The 21,016-nt window shown below is 45.2% G+C and overlaps 1 protein-coding gene, 1 long non-coding RNA gene and 1 other non-coding gene across 5 annotated transcripts in view; all 3 read left to right on the forward strand.

Moving 5' to 3' along the window:
- Nucleotides 1–10,581: 10,581 nt before the first annotated feature.
- On the forward strand, nt 10,582–17,778 carry LOC119815067. 2 transcript variants are annotated; one of them, XR_005285497.1, is made up of 5 exons: nt 10,582–10,629; nt 11,356–11,390; nt 13,284–13,344; nt 14,026–14,088; nt 17,423–17,778. It is a non-coding gene; the product is annotated as an uncharacterized LOC119815067 (long non-coding RNA). The 2 variants fall into 2 exon arrangements; XR_005285496.1 differs by lacking the exon at nt 17,423–17,778 and having other exon boundaries at nt 14,026–14,185.
- LOC119815936 lies at nt 13,708–13,904 on the forward strand. The gene has a single exon (XR_005285609.1). It is a non-coding gene; the product is annotated as a small nucleolar RNA SNORA74 (small nucleolar RNA).
- A 2,298-nt stretch (nt 17,779–20,076) lies between the features above and the next one.
- Nucleotides 20,077–21,016, forward strand: part of Matr3 (matrin 3) — a 29,251-nt gene continuing 28,311 nt past the window's right edge. Inside the window, exon 1 of one of the 2 annotated variants that reach the window (XM_038330094.2) lies at nt 20,077–20,200. The gene's annotated coding sequence lies outside the window, so the exon portion shown is untranslated. The remainder of the gene's footprint in view (nt 20,201–21,016) is intronic. The other variant, XM_038330095.2, reaches the window with a different exon arrangement.

Raw genomic sequence — 21,016 nt, forward strand, 5'->3', positions numbered from 1 at the left:
GACAGACAGACAGACAGCTAGATTTAAAACAAAGTTTAAAGGTGCATAATGCCTCTCAGGGGATGAGTATTTGCATCCTCACACAAATGCACCTGCACACACAAACACACACTCACAAAAGAAAAACAAAACAAAAATCTGCTACATGATCTGATAGTTCATCTTGATTGTCAACTTGAGAGTATTTGGAATCTCCATGGAAACACACCTAAATGAAAATGTTTCCAAAAGGTGTGACGAAAGAGGGAAGCTCCACTCCAAGAGTGGGCGATGACCACTCTAGGGGCTAGGGTCTCAGACCGAATAAAGAGAAGGCGGAGTTGAGCACAAATATAAATCACTCTCGGTTCCCTATGTAGATGTAGTGTGACCAGCTGCCTCAGCCTCCTGCCGTAATGGTTTCCACACCATGATGGACTGAACCCCTAAACTGTGAGCTAAACTAAACCCTTCCTCACCATACGAACCAGAAAAGTAACCAGTACACATGATGAACACATTTCTGAAATTTGTTCCCAAAACCAAAGTCCAGGCTGAGCTTTATAAAGAAAAGCCTAAGCAGTCTGGGAAATGGGCAGTCCAGGTTTCTAGCCTTCCTGATCGTTCACATCAGCACATTAAAGGTTTCCAAAAGCGGCCAGGGTCAACTCGGTGTGGTGTGCACACTTTTGATCCCAGCACTCAGGAGGCAGGGACAGGAGGATTTCTGTGAGTCAGGCCAGCCTGCTCTGGATAGCTAGTTACAGGACAGCCAGGGCTACACAGAGACCCTATCTCAAACAAGTCAAAACAAAAAGTTTTAAAACTTCTGTACCCAAGAGTCTTTTGCCAGACACCTGCCAACACATTGGGAAAGCTTGCACAAATGGAGTGTTGTCACCAGAATAGAATTAATACTTTGCATCTAGAAGGAATGCCAGTGTTCTTGGAACAGAAGTCTTGGTAGAGTGACTGATGAGATCCAGCAGCTGTTATGGAAATGAGGAGGAAAGAAGAACAAGAAGGAAGACTGGAGGAGGCACGAGAAAGGAGCGAAGGAAAAAGGAAATGAGGAGGAGGAGGAAGTGGTGAAAGAGGAGAGAAGGCCCTTGTAAATTATACAACAAGGAGAACTGAACCTTCCCCAGGATGGGGCACATAACAGGGGAGCCTGGAATCCACTCGCTGCTGCCAGCCCACCCTTGGCTGCCAATTTTGGCCTCCAATTGAAACAAGTTCTTTATGGCGGAGGAGGGAGAAATCAGGTGAATCACATCAGTAGCAGCTACCAAAACAAAAACCAAAAGAACAGCTGGGACCCTGTGGCACCTGCACTTAATCCGAGCACAAATCGCAGATCTCTGTCAGTTCTAGGCCAGCCTGATCTACAAATGAGTTTCAGGCCAGTCGGGGCTACATAGTGAGACCTTATCTGGAAAAAAAATTACATTTAGGTTTCGCATATGAAAGAAAATATTATAATATTTGTGTTTCTGATTCTGGCTTATTTCACTTATGATTTCCAGTTCTCTTTTCTTGTGAATGTCATTATTCTTTACAGTATTCTTTATAGTGGAATAAAATCCCACTGGGCATATGTGCTACGCTCTGTTCCACACACTGGCTGTTGTGAACAGTGCATCAATAAGCATGGATGTCTGACTATCTCTGTAAAATGCTGACTTAGAGACTTCTTCAGGATTATACCCTGAGAGTGACGTAGCAGGCTCCTATAGTAGATCTGTTTTTATGTTTTTGAGGACCCTCCACACTGGTTTCCAGAGTGGCTGGATCACACTCCACCATCAGTGAACGAGGCTTTTTCTAGACATCCTCACTGACGTCTCTTGCACTTTTTTTTTTTTGATAGCTGTTCTGACTGGGGTGAAATGGAATCTCAAAATCATCTTAATTTGCATTTTCCTGATGACTAAGAATATTGAACATTTTCTTTTTTTAAAATTTACTTATTTGTTATATATACAATATTCTGCCTGCATTTATCCCTGTGGGCCAGAAGAGGGCACCAGATCTCATTACAGATGGTTGTGAGCCACCATGTGGTTGCTGGGAATTGAACTCAGGACCTCTGGAAAAACAGCCAGTGCTCTTATCCTATGAGCCATCTCTCCAGCTCCTGAACATTTTCTCAAGTATCTATTGGCCATTTTCATTTCTTCCTTTAAGAACTGTCATTTTGCCGGGCGGTGGTGGCGCACGCCTTTAATCCCAGCACTCGGGAGGCAGAGGCAGGCGGATCTCTGTGAGTTCGAGACCAGCCTGGTCTACAAGAGCTAGTTCCAGGACAGGCTCCAAAGCCACAGAGAAACCCTGTCTCGAAAAACCAAAAAAATAAAAATTTAAAAAAAAAAAGAACTGTCATTTTGCTGGGTGATGGTGCATGCTTTTAAGCCCAGCACTTGGGAGGCAGAGGCAGGCAGCCTGGTCTACAGAGTGAGTTCCAGGACAGCCAGGGCTACACAGAGAAACCCTATCTTGGAAGAAAACAAACAAACAAACAAACAAAAACCTGTTATTTTGATTCACTAACCCATTTGAGTTTTGGGTGATCTTTTTTTACTTTTCTTTCAAGACAGGGTTTCTCTATAGGTTTGGAGCCTGTCCTGGAGTTGGCCTCGAACTCACAGAGATCTGCCTGTCTCTGCCTCCCAAGTGCTAGGATTAAAGGTGACCACCGCCTGGCGACTCTTATTATCGTTTATAGAATCCAGATATTAATCCTCTAAATATGAATTAGATATATAGTGAGCAAAGATTTCCTCCCGTTCTGTACTGTCTCTTCACTGCTGGCTCTTTCCTCTGCTGTGCGGAAACTTTCTAATTTTATCCTACTTGTCAATCCTTGAGATGTTTTTCCCATCACTGCGACCCTGTTCAGAAGACTCCTGTATCTGTATCTTGAATCATTTGCCCTGCTTTCCTCAGGCAGCTCCCAACCACCAGGCCTTGCGTTAAAATCATTGATCCACATAGAACTGATTTTTAAGCAGGGATCGTTTGGTTGGTGCAAAAATAATTGCAGCCTCCCCAACACACACACACACACACACAGACATACAAACACACACACACATACACACACACTTCACTTTTTTTTTTCAAATTTTGAGATAGGGTCTCACTAAGTTGCCTAGGCTAGTCTTGAGTTCACTGTATAGGTCTGGCGGGTTTTGAACTCCTGCTTCTCCTGCCTGAGCCTCAGAGTAACCAGTATTACAGGTCAGTGCTGCAAGGCCTGTTCATGTTTTTAATTATTTTTATTTGTTTGTTTTGAGATAGGGTCTCATTTTGTTCAGGTTAGCTTCAAACTATATACCTAAGGATGACCTTGAACTTGATCCTCCTGCTTCCATCTCCCAGATACTAAAATTAAAGGCGTGCACATGAAGCCTGGTCTAATGCGTTACTGGGCTCAGTCGCTGCCACGCCCTATCAGCTGCACTATATCCCCAGCCCATATATATTCACTTTTACAAACTTCATTTATTAATTTTGTTTGTATATGAGAGAGAATGAGCTTGTATGTATGCATGCATGGGCAAGCATATACCATAGTACACGTGGAAGTTCATTTCTATCATGTGGGTCCCAAGGATCAATCAAATTAAGGTCACCAGGCTTGGCAGTAAATACTTTTACCCACTGTGCAGCCTCAGTGGCCCAACAGCCTATATATTTTTAATTGTGGAATTTAAGGGTAGTATAGAGAAGAGAAAAAAAGTAACATACATTGACATTTGTGTGGTCCATTATATATATTTCATTTGGCCTATATAGTAACTCTAAAATGAGGTTACTTTTACTGTATGTGTGCACATGCATGTTAATATGTGTGTGTTCGTGTGTGCAGGTGCAGATATATGTGAGGAAATCAAAGGACAACTTTGGGTATTCATTCTCATCAGGTGCTGTCCACCTTTTTGTTTGTTTGTTTGTATGAGACAGGGTCTCTCACTGGCCTGAAGCTAGATAATTAGTCTAAGCCGGATGGCCTTAAAACCCCAGGGATTTGCCTGTCTCTGCTGTGGTTCCAAGAGCCACCACATCTGGCTTCGGATGTCTCCATGCTTACACAGAAGCTACTCTGCTGCCTAAGTACCCATCCATCCAGATCCTTATTTTATTTATTGCTTTTCAAGACAAGTTTTCTCTTTGCAGCCCTGGCTGTCCTGGAATTCACTCTGTAGACCAGGCTAGCCAGTCTCAGAGATCTGCCTGCCTCTGCCACTGGAGTGCTGGAATGCTAGGGTTAAATGCATGTACCACCAGGCCTGGCTCAGATTCATATTTTAAATTAAAAAAAAATTGTTGGGCATAAGAGGTCACTAGTACTTGGCAGGCTGAGACAGAAAGATCGCCAGGAGTGTGGGCCCAGCCTGAGCTACGCAGCGAGTTCCTGAACAATCTGAGCTTCAGAGCGACCCTACTGCCCTCATTAAAAAAAAAAAAAAAATTTAAATGGGAAGAGGTTAAACTATGAAAAAAAAATGTAGCCTGTTGAAGAATATTATTTTAATTTTTTTTTTTTTTTTTTTTTTTTGGTTTTTCGAGACAGGGTTTCACTGTAGTTTTAGAGCCTGTCCTGGAAGTAGCTGGCCTCGAACTCACAGAGATCTGCCTGCTATGCTTCCCAAGTGCTGGAATTAAAGGCGTGCGCCACCACCGCAGGGCGAAACTTTTGTTTATGCTCTGTAACATTTGTATAAGGATGTAAAAAATGTATTTTAGATAAAATTCACCTGCGGCCGGGCGGTGGTGGCGCACGCCTTTAATCCCAGCACTCGGGAGGCAGAGGCAGGCGGATCTCTGTGAGTTCGAGACCAGCCTGGTCTACAAGAGCTAGTTCCAGGACAGGCTCCAAAGCCACAGAGAAACACTGTCTCGAAAAAAACCAAAAAAAAAAAAAAAATAGATAAAATTCACCTGCAGTCTGGATGCTGCGTCAGCAACTCGTTGACAGGAAGTTGTAGGGAGGAGCCAGGTGGAGAAGAGTTTATGGAGGAGGGGCCAGGAAAAAACACTAGAGGCCAGGAGGTGAGCTGCTTGCTATTCAGCCTCTCTGGGAAGCAGGATTCTACCTCAACCTTTGAATCTTGAGTTCTTTACCAGAACAGAGATTTAGATACGTTCTTTTAGCAGCTTTGAAAGAGTCGGTACCTGAGGGAAATGAATTTCCGTAGGCTGCGGAGCTTGCTGCATAGCTGCTGCTGGTAGTGGCCGAGTTGTAGTTGCTGGTTAGGATAGCCATGGCTTAAAAGGCAGCAACCATTAAAAAAGAGGATAACAGTAGTCTTTTCGTTTTTCTTTTCTTTTCTTTTTTTTTTTTTCTCTTAAGAGATTGCACCTTGGCCGGGCGGTGGTGGTGCACGCCTTTAATCCCAGCACTCGGGAGGCAGAGGCAGGCGGATCTCTGTGAGTTCGAGGCCAGCCTGGTCTACAAGAGCTAGTTCCAGGACAGGCTTTTAAAAAGCTACAGAGAAACCCTGTCTCGAAAAACCAAAAAAAAAAAAAAAAAAAAAAAAGAAAAAAGAAAAAAAAAAAGAGAGAGATTGCACCTTGGTGCATTGCCCAGGCTATCTCCAGATCCTGGGCTCTGGAAATCCTGCTGACACAGCATCTTCAGTAACTGAGCCTAGGTACATGCCACCATGCCCAGAAGCTACTCCTAATTTACAGGGGAGGAAACTGAGGCCCGGAGGTCACTTATTTCAAACTAGGAATTTGTGAGTGGAGTAGTCAGAATCAAACCTAAATCTGACTCTCAAATCCATGTTCTCTCTACCTAGGGAACGCAAAGCACATGTAAGCCACGGCCTATAGTGTTCTTACCTATTTTTATAACGGGCTTATTTCCTCATAAACACACCAGGCCTCTGGCTATTTTTGCATCCCCGCTTACTCAGTAGTAAAATTCATATCAGAATCAGAAAGGTGCAAATCTATTCTTCCTTTCTGGTGACCAAATCTGAATTCTGTCTCTGAGGTCCTTCATCAGGCCGTAACAGCATAATAGCAGGGGCTCTGTCTCTCCACTCGTCCATCCTTGTGCCCAGCACTGGGCCTGCTGCATGTTGAATGGATCATGACGTCAGAAATAGACGCTAGAATGTGAGATAAGAGAAGCTGACAAGTCAAGTGTGAAGCTGGGATAAAGATTTAAAGGGCGACATTTAGTTTGAGGTAAAAAACAAAGAAAAGGGGAGATAGCCAGGAAGAGAAGAATGAGAGACTGCAGAAGGGAGCTCAGCACAAACACGCAAGGTAAAAATAGCCTCCCGGCACTGGCCTCATAAAATTACTTTCTATATTTGAGCCTAAGTGACAAGTGAAATCTCCTCTGTAATTTCCCATGTGTTCAGTTTAATGAATTTCCGGCAAATGGTTTCAGTATTGGAGGGCCAATTTGGACCTTGTGGGGGTGGGGATGGTGAGAAAATGAGGGGTATGAAAATAGACTAACAAATTGAGTGTAGCAACCAAAGGAAGGGTTGATTGGAGGCATGTGAGGGGGAGCCAAGTCCTGGAGTTTGCTCAGCTCCAAGGACTGGGGAGAGGTCTTGCTGTAGCTGTTGTCACTATGCTGCCCTACACGCAATAGAAGGGGCCTAATGTCCCAAGCTGCCTTAGGACTATTATTGGCACATAACCTTTTTATCTAAAGTGCTATTTTTGTTTACATAGAGTTCATTATCATAATATAATTTAAAACATTGGAGAGAGTAAAGGGACATTGGCTCTTTCCAGTTCTACATGGTTTATGCGTAGTAGGTACATCATACATGTTGAACTGAGCCATCATAGGGTAGCTGGGGTAGGAAGTGGACGGATGGGAATGAATGAAATTCTTCCAATATGCTGTGCTGCTGGTCCACATGCCTTATGTTTTCCCAGAGACTGAGGAAAAAATGCTGAGAAGCCACTGGACACAAGAAAAAGTCCTTTCTATATCTTAAAATTGGCAACAAAACAAAACACATTGGCAGCCTAGAATTAAAAGCAGGGGTGCAGATTTTTCCCAAGTATTCTTTTTTTTCCAAATTTATTTTTATATGTATGGGTTGTCTGACTGCATGTCTGTGCACCATTCCCGTGCCTGGTTACCTCAGAGGCCAGAAGAGAGCATTGGATCACTGCAGACTGTAGTTACAGAGGTTTGTGAGCTGCCGTGTGGATGCTGTGAATGGAACCTGGGCCGTCTGGAAGAACAGCCAGTGCTCTTCTGTTCCATCTCTCCAGGCCCCTTAGTATTTTTTTCATTGTTATTTTTACGTCTTTATTGCGATATAACTCATATTCCATATAATTCGCCCATTTAAAGTGTACAGTTTGGTCAGTCACAGTGCTACATACCCATAATTCTAGAGGCTGCGGTTCGGTGATCACAGAGAGTTCAAGGCCAGTTTGAGCTACATAGTAAATGTGAGATCAGCCTAAATTATATAGTAAAACCCTGTGCCAAGAAAGGCCTAAGGTGGTGGTGCACACCTTTAATCCCAGCACTCGGGAGGCAGAGGCAGGCGGATCTCTGAGTTTGAGGCCAACCTGATCTACAAGAGCTAGTTCCAGGACAGGCTCCAAAGCCACAGAGAAACCTTGTCTCAAAAAAAAATATTAAGAAAGAAAATTTTGGCCAGGTGGTGGTGGCACACGCCTTTAATCCCAGCACTTGGGAGGCAGAGGCAGGCGGATCTCTGTGAGTTCGAGGCCAGCCTGGTCTACAAGAGCTAGGTCCAGGACAGGCTCTAAAAAAGCTGCAGAGAGCCGGGCAGTGGTGGCACACGCCTTTAATCCCAGCACTCGGGAGGCAGAGGCAGGCGGATCTCTGTGAGTTCAAGGCCAACCTGGTCTACAAGAGCTAGTTCCAGGACAGGCTCCAAAGATTCAAAGAAACCCTGTCTCAAAAAAAAAAAAAAAAAAAAAAAAAAAAAAAAAAACAAAAAAAGAGAGAGAGAGAAAGAAAAAGAAAAAAGAAAAGAAAAGAAAAAAGGGGCTGGAGAGATGGCTCATAGGATAAGAGCACTGGCTGTTTTTCCAGAGGTCCTGAATTCAATTCCCAGCAACCACATGGTGGCTCACAACCAACTGTAATGAGATCTGGTGCCCTCTTCTGGTGTGTGTGCAGAGGCAGGCAGGTTAAATATTTTTTTAAAAAATTGAGAAAAAAATTTTAATATTACCCTGATAGTCTGGAAGTGGAATTGACTATGTAGCCCAGGCTGCCTTCAAGCGTGTGACAATCCTCTCCCTTTGAGGTGGATGTTGTGAACGTGTGTCGTGCCACTGAATCTGGCTGCTAGACTGTTCTCCAAAGCAGGCACACCATCTTACCATTTTACATTGCTACCAGAGCACATGAGGATTTTAATTTTTCCACATTCTTGGCAATCTAACTATGCTTTAGAGAAGTAATAATGGCACCACAGAACCCCTATCTAACTTGGGTAGCTATTATTTGTTTACCAGCTAGTGTAGTACATAGATGAAAAAAGAGTCTCCTGCCGGGCGGTGGTGGCGCACGCCTTTAATCCCAGCACTTGGGAGGCAGAGGCAGGCGGATCTCTGTGAGTTCGAGGCCAGCCTGGTCTACAAGAGCTAGTTCCAGGACAGGCTCCAAAGCCACAGAGAAACCCGTCTCGAAAAACCAAAATATATATATATATATACACATATATATACGAGAATGATGGTAGAATGGATAACAACAAAATAAACCTCCATACACATAAATCAACCAGTACCATGACTTAAAAGGATATATTTTTTCTAGTTGTTTTTTGTTTTATGTTTTTTTGAGACAGGGTTTCTCTGTGTAGCTTTGGCTGTCCTGCAACTCACTCTGTAGATCAGGCTGGCCTCGAACTCATAGAGATCCTCCTGAATACTGGGGTTAAAGGCATGTACCACTACCATCCAGCAAGGTTGTACTTTTTTTAAAGGCTGACTATGGAGGATTTTTTTTTTTATTATGAAAAGAAGAAATCATAATAATCCACATTTTTCTTCACAGGACACTAAGTGGCCCATCCCTAAAAAAATGTTGGCTACCTTTTCACTGTGACATGAGAACAGGGCTCACCACATAGCCATATTCACAGTGACTGGCCTTTCTTTTACATAATTCTTGCCTTTTGCGTCTAGCTAGACTACATTGTGAATACAGTCAACACTCCTTAGAGACCCTCATCTCCCTGTGTTCAATTGTTTCCTGCCTCCTCTCTGAAGTCCCTCATAAACAGGTGCACACAGGTTCTAATGTCATCTCTCCTTTCATGAATTCTTCAGGTAGTTCTGCCTTCTCTGCATTGTGGGTTTGGTAGGGAAGATAGCAAAATACATGGGATGCCAATGCAATTCCTCCTTTAGCAGGGTTCTGCAGGACAATTACCCAGCCAGCCTGCTCGGCTTTATAGGTCTCATAAACCCTCTTTTATGAATACACTGTGACAGCCAGGCGCTGCATTGATTATGACAGCAGTCTTCAGCCACATTCCTTTTTAACTGCAAAACAGCCCTGCTTTCTAGCCCAGCATTGACCATGTGACCTTTAAATTACGGCATTTATGTAAGCCTTTCCCTAGCTAGGGGCAGTGTCCAACTCCATCAAACCTGGGGAGGAAGATTGGTGATTGCTACTTCTCCAGTAGTCCTCTGGCTCTGCAGCCTAGGGTCTCTTGTCGGAATCAACTTGGGGCGCCATGGTGTTTTCAAAGGAGGTTTGCTAAGGCTGGAATGTACAGGACCGCCCATCCCCTTTCATGAAGGAACTGAGGAAATAGGTAATAAAACATGTTGGCAGATGCCAAGGAGTAGCTGATCTCCAGAGGCTTGCCTGACCTTTACTGACGGGTGTAATAGTCAACGGAGACGCTGGAAAGGAAGATGGGAAGGGAGTTGAAAAGCAGGATTTGAAGGAGGTACAAATCGGGTTCAGACCCCTGAATCACCATTTGTTTAGCAGTATAGAATCATAGTCCTTAACTACAAGGGAAAAGAAATGTTAGTGTTCAAAAGAAATCCTGGTAACAGAGAGGTGTCTATTCAAGATCAAGGATGTGACCTTTAGCTTACTGCGCTGGAGCAGCCCAAATATGTCCACTCGAGGATTTTACTGAAGGACATCAGGGGTGTGGTCTGCAGGTTTTAAAACATGACCAACCGGGATGATCTGTGTGGCTAGGGGCACCATTAACCGACCGACAAAGCAGATGCTGAAAGATCTGCACTGGAGGCACAAAAAGCATGGGCTAGATCAGCAGCAACCAAAGGGCGCCACACGTGGAAAAGAAACCGCCATTGCAAGCACTAGGTGTACGTAGGCAGTCAGCCTGGCCCCAGTAGAACAGGAGGGACTCTGTCTTTAGCAGTTGCAAACCTAGGGCTCCTATACATAAGGACCAGGGCAAACGTAGCCTTTGTTCAGAGACTAAGCAATTCTCTAAGACAGGTGAATGTTAATAGGACTTCGATCTCCTTAGTCAGCCTGGTGTGTTTCTAGCCCCGCCTTTCTTGGGCGGGATCGCCCCGCCCTGCAACCGCCCCGGGGTGGGGCTCCCGCCGGCTCCGGGCAGCCCTTTCCTCCGTGGCCTCTGCCAAGGCTGCTGTGTCCTGCGGAGCTCCGAGCACGTGTAGGTGAGTGAGGGCCCGACGAGGAGAGGTCCTGGAGATTTTACCTACCTAGGCGAGACGGAGGGTGAGAAGGCTTCTGCCTGGGCACAGGAAGAGACGAGGGCTTGTTTCCTTGTGCCTCCGGCCTTGGAGGGCATCGTGAAGGGATTAAGGGAAAGCGTAACCCCAAAAGTTGCCACCAATGAGATGCGGTCACTCTGCAGCTGGGGAGTCACCTGGAATATGTTCCAGAGTTTAGCATTTCTGGAACTCCGGGCAGGGACTGCGAACGATTTGTGAGGAGCACGTGTCCATGGGGAACCAGAGCTGCTTCAGCCCACGCCCTGAAAGAGTAGTTAGACCTGAACAATGAGGCCTATATTATTTTTCCTATTCCTTTAAATTGCTTAGAGTGGGTTAGACGTGAGGTTTGGGAACGGCATGAGCTTGGATAACTTTCCTTATATATGTTATAATGGTGTGCAAAGTGGCAGCTATTGAGGCTCTTAGCACAAGTCCCCTCACACCGTGACTACATTCAGTTTTTAGATAGTTACTGTAATCCTACTATAGAACTCTTTAGGGATAGAGCTCCCAAAGGTAAGCTGTTTGTCTACTGATGGGTCTGTATGGCTCAACCTTCACAAGGTGAAGGGGGTTTGGGGGCAGAGTTTTGTTTTCTCTTTTATTTTTAACTGCACGGGCGTTGACTGCTGGCTGACTTTAATCTGGGATGTTTTGATTTCATAGTGCCCAGCTGCCAATTTGAGGAGATGCCTGCCCTGGTGAGTACGATTCCGCTAGTTCTCCTTTGCCCCAGCTGTAGGCAGCTACCTAGGTTTCCTTGTACCTAGGCAAGTGTTACACGGCTGGGAGAACAGCAGCCAATAGCTGGTTGGCGTTCTGGGCCTGGTTCATGCCAACTCTGTTGTTAACTATTCCAGGATGTCAGCATAGTTGCTTACCCGCTAAGGTAAAGAGCAAGTTATGCAGGAAGAAACCTAAAGGCCAGGTTCTGGTCTGGCAAGTTTGACATGGGTTACTCAAATCACAATCAGAACAAAAGAAATCAAGCCAATGAGGGTGTAAACATAGAAAAATCCAGATTTAGAGCCTGAGACAGTGGAGGGAGTTACTGGTATGTGCTCTCACTAAAAGTACATGACTCCCACTCCCCACAATAATAAGAGCTGGACTATGGCACCCCCTTTCATTTTTCTAGATGGGTTTCTCTGTGTAACAGCTCTGGCCAGCATCCTGGAACTCATCTGTATATCAGGTTGGCCAAAAACTCAGATTCACAGGCCTCTGTGCTGGGATTAAAGTGTGAGCCACCAGTGCTGGCCAATATCCCTTTTTAAAAAAGAGACTTCAGAAGTACACCATGGAATGAGCTCGCTGACGGGAATGCTGAGTCTGGCACTGTGGCATGCCGCATCCCCTTTAGGTTATCTAGGCCCAGTCTCAACAAAAGGTAGTATTCTGCTCTAGTTCTTCAATAACTGTTATGAGTATCAATCAAGGGGTTCTGGGAACTAAGCTTAGGTCAAACAGTTGATCTTTTTTATTATTAGGATGCTGATTCTCTAAGAATGCCACAATTTTAGGCAAACCCATCACTCAGAATGAATTGTGATTATCCAATAAAGCCTACCTAGTTACTGATCCTGGTTTCCACAGGCAGACCCGACCTCAATGTGGCTCACCCACATCCTATGTGGTTGGCCTCCTGCCAAGGCCCCTCCCTTTTCTCTCTTGGACAGGGGTGCTTACCAGTCTTGGTATCGCCTGAAGTTCCATGACTCAGCGTGTCACTCTCCGGTCTGCACCCAGACCCTTGAATCTGAATAGACATTCAGGGATAGCTGGGAATTAGCTCTGCAAATACCCTGAGTGGTGTTTTAGGGGACCCCTGTGTGCATCTTCTGACACACTCATCAGTAGCCTCCACGCTGCTCACATCTTAATCATGCTTGCCACCATCCACCCCTTTGCTCCTTGATCTAATGCCATAGGCTACCAAACCAAACAAACTAGCTCTGATCACAGTATTGACAGGAAAGTTACTACCCTATGCTACCCACTTCAAACCCCATCTATCCGCCTGCCCTTGGGTTCACGCCCATAATTACTTTGTTATTATGCACCAGCACTGGCTTAGCCTAGGAAACGGTCCTTCAAGCAGGCATGCCTTAGCATTAGCTGTTCCTCTGCATTGGCTTTTCCAAGTATCTGGACTCTTGCCTTCCCGCCCCTCATATCCTTTACTCCTCCCGACACTGACCCAGTTTTAACATCTTAGAATAACTTAACTCAGATAACTCCAACTGTCCCTTTGATCTTCTTGATCCAGCTATCAGGGAAGTGGGCTGCAGGCCACCAGAATGTTTTATAAACTCACCTCTTAAAAGGGACTCAAGTGTACATTGGGAATAGACTTCACCGGGAATGGTCTTAGGACTAGTGAGGAGCAGAGGGCTTCAGAGGAGTTAGCAGGATGACGGGACACAAATTACATTTCTTTTGAGTGGAAGGGCAAAGGATAACTTGCAATAGGTAGTTCTCTGCTTCAAATATTCAGTCCCAGGGAAGGACTGACTAGTTACTTATAATTATATAGGGCATTGTTAATACCTAACTATTATGAATTTCTAAGCTTATTTGCTTGATTTCTTTAGGATGACTTGGAAGTAGGGTGGTCTTTGCCCCCCTGAGAAGTAGTGCAGGTGTGGTTATCAGGTAAGTGTCTATTCTGGCATTGACTGCCTTCTCTGCCTCATCGCTATAGATACGCATCAGGAAACAAAGGGAAGCAGATTTTACTCTTGGAGTTGACTGTAGAATTTTGATGTTTTTGTTTGACAGTATGAAGGATCTTTGCCATTCCAACTGAGGAATGATTATAGGGATGTGCGTCCTAGAAGACAAAGTGCAGGGTCTTGTTCACTGCTAAGAGTCTAAGTTTAGTCCCGGCCAAACGGTAGAGACTGCTGTTGGGTAAAACGGGAAGTTTAAGTGCAACATCGAGCTGGTCGTGAGGTCTGCTTGTGTCTGCTCCCTGCAGTCCGAGCGTACACGAGATGGGAAAGATTTCTGGAGTGATCCAGCAGTTGTCAGCTGTCCAGGCTGTGTGGTGCCTGTGACTGTGTTACACTGTTGGAAGAGTAAGCGCTGTTTTTTTTTTGAGGGTTGGCTCCGCACTGTTTTGGTGCGGTGCTGGCTACCTTTAGGCAGTGTTTTGCATCCCTGAGAGTGGAATGACTCCTTGTGGAGTTGGTCCTAGTCTAGGTGCAAACAATTTTTTTTCATGCTAAAAGGAATGAACTGAATGGAATACAGCTGTGTGGGGAGGACGTTTTGCCTCCTTTGCACTAAACCTGGCACCTTACTGACAGCATGTTACCTTTTCCTCGATTCTAGGAGAATGAGAAAACTGCCTCCATCAGGACTTCAGGTTTCTGACAACACTGTGTTTTGAGTAATGTATGTGATCCCTGTGATGTCCAGGTCCTCATGTACGCATGGGGAGGGGAAGTTAAGTTTGCCTTAGAGGATTAAAGAGCTGTGATACTTCCAGGAATGCTTGCAAAGTCCAGCTACAGTTTGGGGCATGGGGCAGTGATGGAATTCACACCCAGGGCAACTGAGCTACATCTTCAGCTATAATTTCTTGAGGTACTAGATGACGGCCATGTACTACTGGCTATGGCTGACTACTATTTGAATAGTAACCATCTTATGATAGCTCAGAACATTTCAAACACTTTGGGGACATTGGTTTTGAAAAACAAAGGTCTTTTAAGTTCCTATAACACTCCAGATAGGAAATATTCTTTTTTTTTTTTGGTTTATCGAGACAGGGTTTCCCTGTAGTTTCTAGGGCCTGTTCTGGAACTAGCTCTTGTAGACCAGGCTGGCCTTGAACTCAGAGATCCGCAGGAAATATTCTTAATACTGTGTTTTTGCAACTGTGTGTGAAAAGCAGACGATGTATCAGCAAATGAATGCGGCTATATTCCAATAAAGCTTACTGATGAACACTGAGATTGGAATTTCATTGAAACTTTCAGGGTAAACATTCCCAAATGTTTGAAAGCTTTAAAAAAAATTCCCAGGGGCTACTGACAAAGAGGTAGCAGAATAGATTTAGTAACATTTCTGACCTTTGAAGTTCAGGTCTTGGGATGGAACAGCATTAGTTACAGTATCAAAATGTATCTTCACACATTTTTATTTAAGATAGCCTAACCCAGGCTAACCTCAAGTAGGTGATCCTGGATCAGCCTCCTGAGTGCTGGGGTCATCAATCACATGCCAAACTTTTGCCTGTGTTCCTTATCTGAAAAGAATAAAGTGACTATATTATCTAGAAGAAATAGATCATCCTCCTTATCCTTGGGTTTATAAGGCTTCTATTCTAGTGTTTCTCACCATTTGTAATGAACCTTTATATGTACTTATACATATAAAGGTATATGACATGTATGTGGATCCCGTGGGATGATTGGCTCAGAACAGGTATTCTAGGGGACCAGCAAGATAAACCACTGATGAATCTTTCAGGCCCAAGACTATTTTGAGACAGACAGTTCCTCGTATATGAGTTTGGCCTAATACTATTTCCATCCCTGAAGTGCTGGAATGGTAGGTGAGCACTCCCACACCCATCCTACAGCCTGTTGCCCAAATTATGGGGTTGCAGGTGCCACATCTGGTTTAGAGCACTCTTTGAAAGAGACAGTCTTGTGTAACCGAGGCTTAACTATGTTACTATGTAACAGTAACTTACTGTACCTTGCAAGCAGTCTGATTACTGGCATGTACTGCCATGCCTATCCTGCAGGGATTTTTGTATCTGCAGTTTTGTGAGCATATGCAGCTATGATTGTGCTACTCACTAGTGGAGGTAAGAGGACGAAAATACTCATGTGGGTTCTGGGAATCCAACTCAAGTTGTCAGGCTTGGCAGCAGGCAGCTTTGCCTATTGAGCCATCTCTTCCTGTCCTTTACAGAGTTTTTAATATAGGGTCTTAATTCTTAGACTGTGGAGAGATACCCATGAGCACAGAGGTTCCTGTGAAAGAAAATAATCTATTAATGCATATATTCACTGTCCTAAGAGGTACTGATAACATAAATAATACAATTAACTTAATGGGATTTCCTAATTGGTAAGTGGAGTTAGTCACTACTTCTCCCAGTTGTCTTTTGAGTCCTGGTAAATTTAAAATAAATCATAAGCATTCAAAAAAGCTTTAACTTGGTTTTTTAGGGGTTGGAGGAACAACTCAGTCTTCCAGAGAACCCAGGCTTAATACCTAGCATCTACATGGTGGTTCATAACCATCTTTTTAACTCTAGTCTCGGGGGATCTGATGGCCTCTCTAGACACCATGCATGTGGTACACAGGCATACAAGCAGGCAAAACACCCATTCATGTAGAAATGAACATTGACATTTCATGTGTATGCATATTTGTCCTCTGCGTGCCTGATGGCATGAAGTCTGGCTAGCAGGTCCCCTAGAACTGGAGTTAGATGGTTGTGAGCCAGCGGGTGCTGGGAAGTGAACCCAGTTCTGAAGCAAGGGCAACAGTGGTGTTGCAAATTGTTCTGATCAGGTTTTAGGTTCTGGGTCTACATGAATTAAAGGAGCATGTTTAAAATAAGTAGGCAAAGCTGGTGATGGTGCCCAGCTTGAATCCTAATGCTCTGGAGGCAGAAGCAAATAGACCTCTGAGTTTGAGGCCTGCCTGGTCTGCAGAGCCAGGTGCAGGACAGCTACACAGAGGAACCCTGTAGGGTAGGCAACTAGTACTGCCATTGATGGTGGCAGTTCATGGTGTTGTCACTTACTGGGTTTAAACAGGTGACATTGGGGTTTTTCATTAGAAAAACGAAACCCAGTGGGGTAAATTCTGCAGGTCCCAAAGGGATGCAAAAAGACCTCTCCAGTGCCTAGGAATTTACACAAAGGAAAAGAACAGGATAAGAGCAACTAATTAGAGACTTGAAAAGGGTGGATATGACTCTTGAGAATTGTGAGTAGCTCCTGCTAATGGAGCTGTGGTGAACTCTTAGGAAAACCATTTCTCTGAGCTAGTGAATTAATTCTTGAGATTTTTTTTGCCTACTGTTGTGTGGAGATGCCTACAGTGAATCAATTTACTAACTCCTGTTTCTCAATGTGCCACCCTACTGTCGAGTTATCCTGAAAGGGAAAGCAATTCATTGTGTAGAAAACATCTACACACTCATGGTTCTTTCTCTGGGCAAGGATATTATATATTGTAAACCTATATTTCCCATGGGTGTGTTTCCCCAGAGCTTTCAGAACCTCTGGAAACTTGACTTTGGCTCTCCATAAGAACACCATTTACTCTTTTTTAAAAAAAAATTTTTTTTTTATTTGTACAGTATTCTCAGTGCTCTGCTGCAGGCCAGAAGAGGGCACCAGATCTCATTACAGATAGTTGTGAGCCACCATGTGATTGCTTGGAATTGCACTCAGGACCTTTGGAATAGGAGGCAATGCTCTTAACCAATGATCCATCTCTCCAGCCCAGCCTATTTTTTTCCATTGTTGGGGACTGAACCCAGGATCTCATGTTGAACAGTGTACAAAATGACTAGATGAAAACTCCATGGGAGGGAGGACCCTTACTATTTACTGTTTGTGACTAAGTTCATGGTAGATTGTAAAGATTGACAGTTGGATGTAAAGTTATTGTGACTTGTTTTGGGACATGGTTTCCAGCCAAAACTCCTCTGCCTTGGTATCCAGTGATTCAGCCTCCTGATCCTCCTGACTTACAGGTGTGCAAGGACTTCTCAAATTGTGTTGAGGATGGAACCCAGAGCCTGCCAGCTGTGCTACATCTTCAGCCCGAGAACGTCTTTCAAAGATGTTTTCCTCAAACATTGAAAAAGCGGTGGTGCATCCTTTACTCCTAGCACTGAGGAGGCAGAGGCAGGCGGTTCTCAAACGTGGCTCAATTGGGGCTGCAGGCTTTTGCTAAACCTAATGTTTTAATATATTTTGTCCTTCATAGATACAGCCTTTTCCTATTAAAAAGGTCCTTATTGCTAGCCCAGATCCTGAGCCTTCTCTCCCCTCCTCCCAGGCCAGGTTTCAGAGGACGGTCCTCCAGTTTCCCATCTTTGTACCCCCAAACTACTATGACACTTGATGAATACAGGCTCACAAGTCTTTGTTTTGTCTCTTTATACCTGTAGTTTGTCTTCCATTTCACTGCAGAGCTTCAATAAACAACTACTTAATTAAAAAGTGTTTCACTTCTATGCAGCTGAGATGTCGATAAAGTGTGTTAAAATGGTTAGGTGTATTGTGATTTGAGATTGGACAGGAAGATCTTATTTCTATTACTATTGGGTCTTGCTTTCATTGATGCACAGAAATGATTCCCTAATGTCTTAAGAGGCGTTTCTATTAGTAACTTACGTTGTAGATTTCCTCTTTCCAACCTCTCCTTACTAAGATTCTCATGATTGTGTTTAATATAAGTTATTTAAAATAGCAAGTAAAATAAGTTACTTCAGCTGATTTCTCTTGCTACACATTCTTCATAGATGGGGTCCTGTGTCCCTTCCATACATTCATCATCTGTCATTCTTAACTGTAGAAAGAAGCTGCAGGGCTGTGTCCCACCACCCGACTAGCTTTACCCAAAATAATTATACAGAAACTGTATTCTTTTAAAACACTGCCTGGCCCATAGTTTCAGCCTCTTATTGGCTAATTCTCACATCTTCCTTTAACCCATATTTAGTAATCTGTGTAGCACCACGAGGTGTGGCTTACCAGGAGAGATCTTAACCTGCGTCCATCTCGGAGAGGAGAAGCATGGAGACTCACTATGGCGACTGCCTGAAGCGTCTCCCCAACTCTACTTCCTTGTTCCCACAATTCTGTTCTGTCTACTCCACCTACCTAATTTTCTGTCTCTTAAAGGGCCAAGGCAGTTTTCTTTATTAATTAACCAATGAAAGAAACAGACAGATAACTCTCCTCCATCACTTAACTTTTGTCTTCCTGTTGGTCATGTGATTAACTTATTTCCCAAGCACTCCATTTTTCACTGGTTTTGTGGAATGCCATGCTGGGATTCCGACTTTCAAGTTATCTTTAAATTTTGTCTGTTCTCTTTGCCTTTGGTTTATTTTCTTCACAGTGGAGGCAGAAATGCTTTTTCGAGGATGGTTTGTGTGTGTGTGTATTAATAACCAGGATTTGTGTCTGCTAATTCTTCTATAGCCTTTCTTGAATACATACCTTACTGCATATGCAACCCAAGGAGAATGGCTCTTTACTATCTGCTCGGTCGTCTCTGCAATTTTCCCTACAAAAGCACTGTTTTTACCCCTGCTTCTAATACCTGAGATGAGTCTCTTCACTTGCCTTAACACTTTAACACCAGGTCATTAGCTTTCTCATTCCTCAGATTATTATTATCTATTACTGTTATCTAGCTAAATTGATGCACATTTTGGTTTCTATCTGCATATACTGAAAGCTCCATGAGGACAAAGATTGTTTTACCACAGCTGGCCGTTTCTCTACGGCCTAATTGATAGAAGCACTGATGAAATAAAACAATAAATAGAGGTAAAGTGCTGAGAGTTGGCTTTTTTACCTGTCAAAATGAACTGGTTATGTGTGAATAGCATTACCTCAGAAAGCATCGAGTATTTTTTTGATTTTCGAGATAGGGTTTCTCTGCTTTGGAGCCTGTCCTGGAACTCACTCTGTAGACAAGGCTGGCCTCAAACTCACCAATAATTAAATCTTTATAGGAAGATTCTCTGCCTTCCAAATTTTTTTCTTTTCTCTTTTTTTTTTTTTATCTGCCTTCCAAATTTTGAGTTCTATGAGGGTGGTTGCAGCCTGAAGGGTTCCCTAATCTCAAAGCAGAAGCATCTCAGGTCCCAGGGCTTTTTGCAGCAGAGAACTCTCAGAGGCGGGTCTATTGCCGGTTCCAGGGAGTCCTCAAACTGTTTATGGCCTCTGCAGAGACCTCTCTTCACAGCGGAAAAATTCAGCCATTTTTTTTTTTTAAAGATGGTGTGTTGGCATCTTAATTATCGAACTGCCCTATCCACCTCTAATTAATTATATGGCACAGGAGTTTCTGGCTAAACACCTAAAATATAGTTCCCTCTGGCACGGATCCTCACTGGACAAAACGGAGAGTATAGATCGCCCGCCTACTGCTTCGTTTTTTGGGGTGTTCTGCAGCGTCGGTGAGATGTTGAGGCGCCCAGCATTTTTCAGGGAGGTGTGCGAACCTGTGGACGCGCTCGTGCCGCTTTTCCCGCCTTCTCAGGAGCAGGGAGGCGTCCGCCACAGAGAACAACGCCGGCCGCGTGTGTCGGCGACCCGCCCCGCGCAGGGGGAGGGGCTAGCGCGTGCCGAACTGGAACGGGGGCGGGGGTGGGAACGGGCGCTCTCGCGAGAGTGAGCTCTCGTTCCGTCGCCACCTCCTGCCAGCGCCGTTGCTGCGAGGGATTGTGGGAGCCTCCGCGTCCCGCTCGCTGAGAGAGGTATCTCTCCTTTTCCCTCTCCCTTCCCCTAAGGTAGGCGTGAAGTGGGTAAGAGTCCGGGTGGGTGGCCGGGGCTGTCCGCGTCCTCCGAGCGGGGCTGCCGCCGCGGCCGTGGCTTTTGGGAGCTGGCGGCACGCCGTTCCCGCTCGCTCCCGCTCCCCGTGCCGTCTCCGTCGGCGCTGCGTATGTGAGCCGCCTGAGCGGCGGCCGCCATGTTAGGAGTGCGGTGGCGGCGCAGCCTGCCTCCCCGGGCGGCGGAGGTGAGCCGTTCTGCGGGAGGACGCGCAGGCAGCCGACGGCCTGTGGGTGCGGCGGGAGAGTCGGGGTCCGGAGGTTCAATTCCCCTCTCCGCCGAGCGTCCTGCGCGCCGGGCTTAGGGGGCGGGGGCGGGACGAGCCCGTTACACGCGGGCCGCCGGCGCTGGGAGGAGGGAGGAGCGTTCGGAGCCCGAGGGAGCGGAGGCCGTCCGCTGGGGCCCGCCGTCCGGGGAGGGAGGGTAGTCAACCCCGGGAAGTCCGTGGGCGCGCGAGTCCCGCACGGTGCGTTTGCCGTTTTCCCCTGAAAATGGACCCAAAATGGAGGATTCCGTAGGCTGTGAAAAGCTTGCGTGTTTTGACCGACGTTGCTTTCCCTGGCGTCAGGGGCCTTGCCGTCCCTCACCCCTCGCTCCGTTTTGCTCCATTCCCAAGACTCCGCGTCCCTCGCCCGCGCGCGATTTTAGCCCGACATCTGGAACAATTCCTCCCCATCCCCCCCCAGTTGCGTAAAAATGGCCGAAAATGAAACGTTAACGCTTGGCTTTTGTATTGCCTCCTGGGTAGAGCTTTCTGCATGCTCCTCGGTAGAATG

Source organism: Arvicola amphibius, chromosome 5 (genome assembly GCF_903992535.2).
Source record: "Arvicola amphibius chromosome 5, mArvAmp1.2, whole genome shotgun sequence".
In the NCBI taxonomy this organism is placed as follows: Eukaryota; Metazoa; Chordata; class Mammalia; order Rodentia; family Cricetidae; genus Arvicola; species Arvicola amphibius.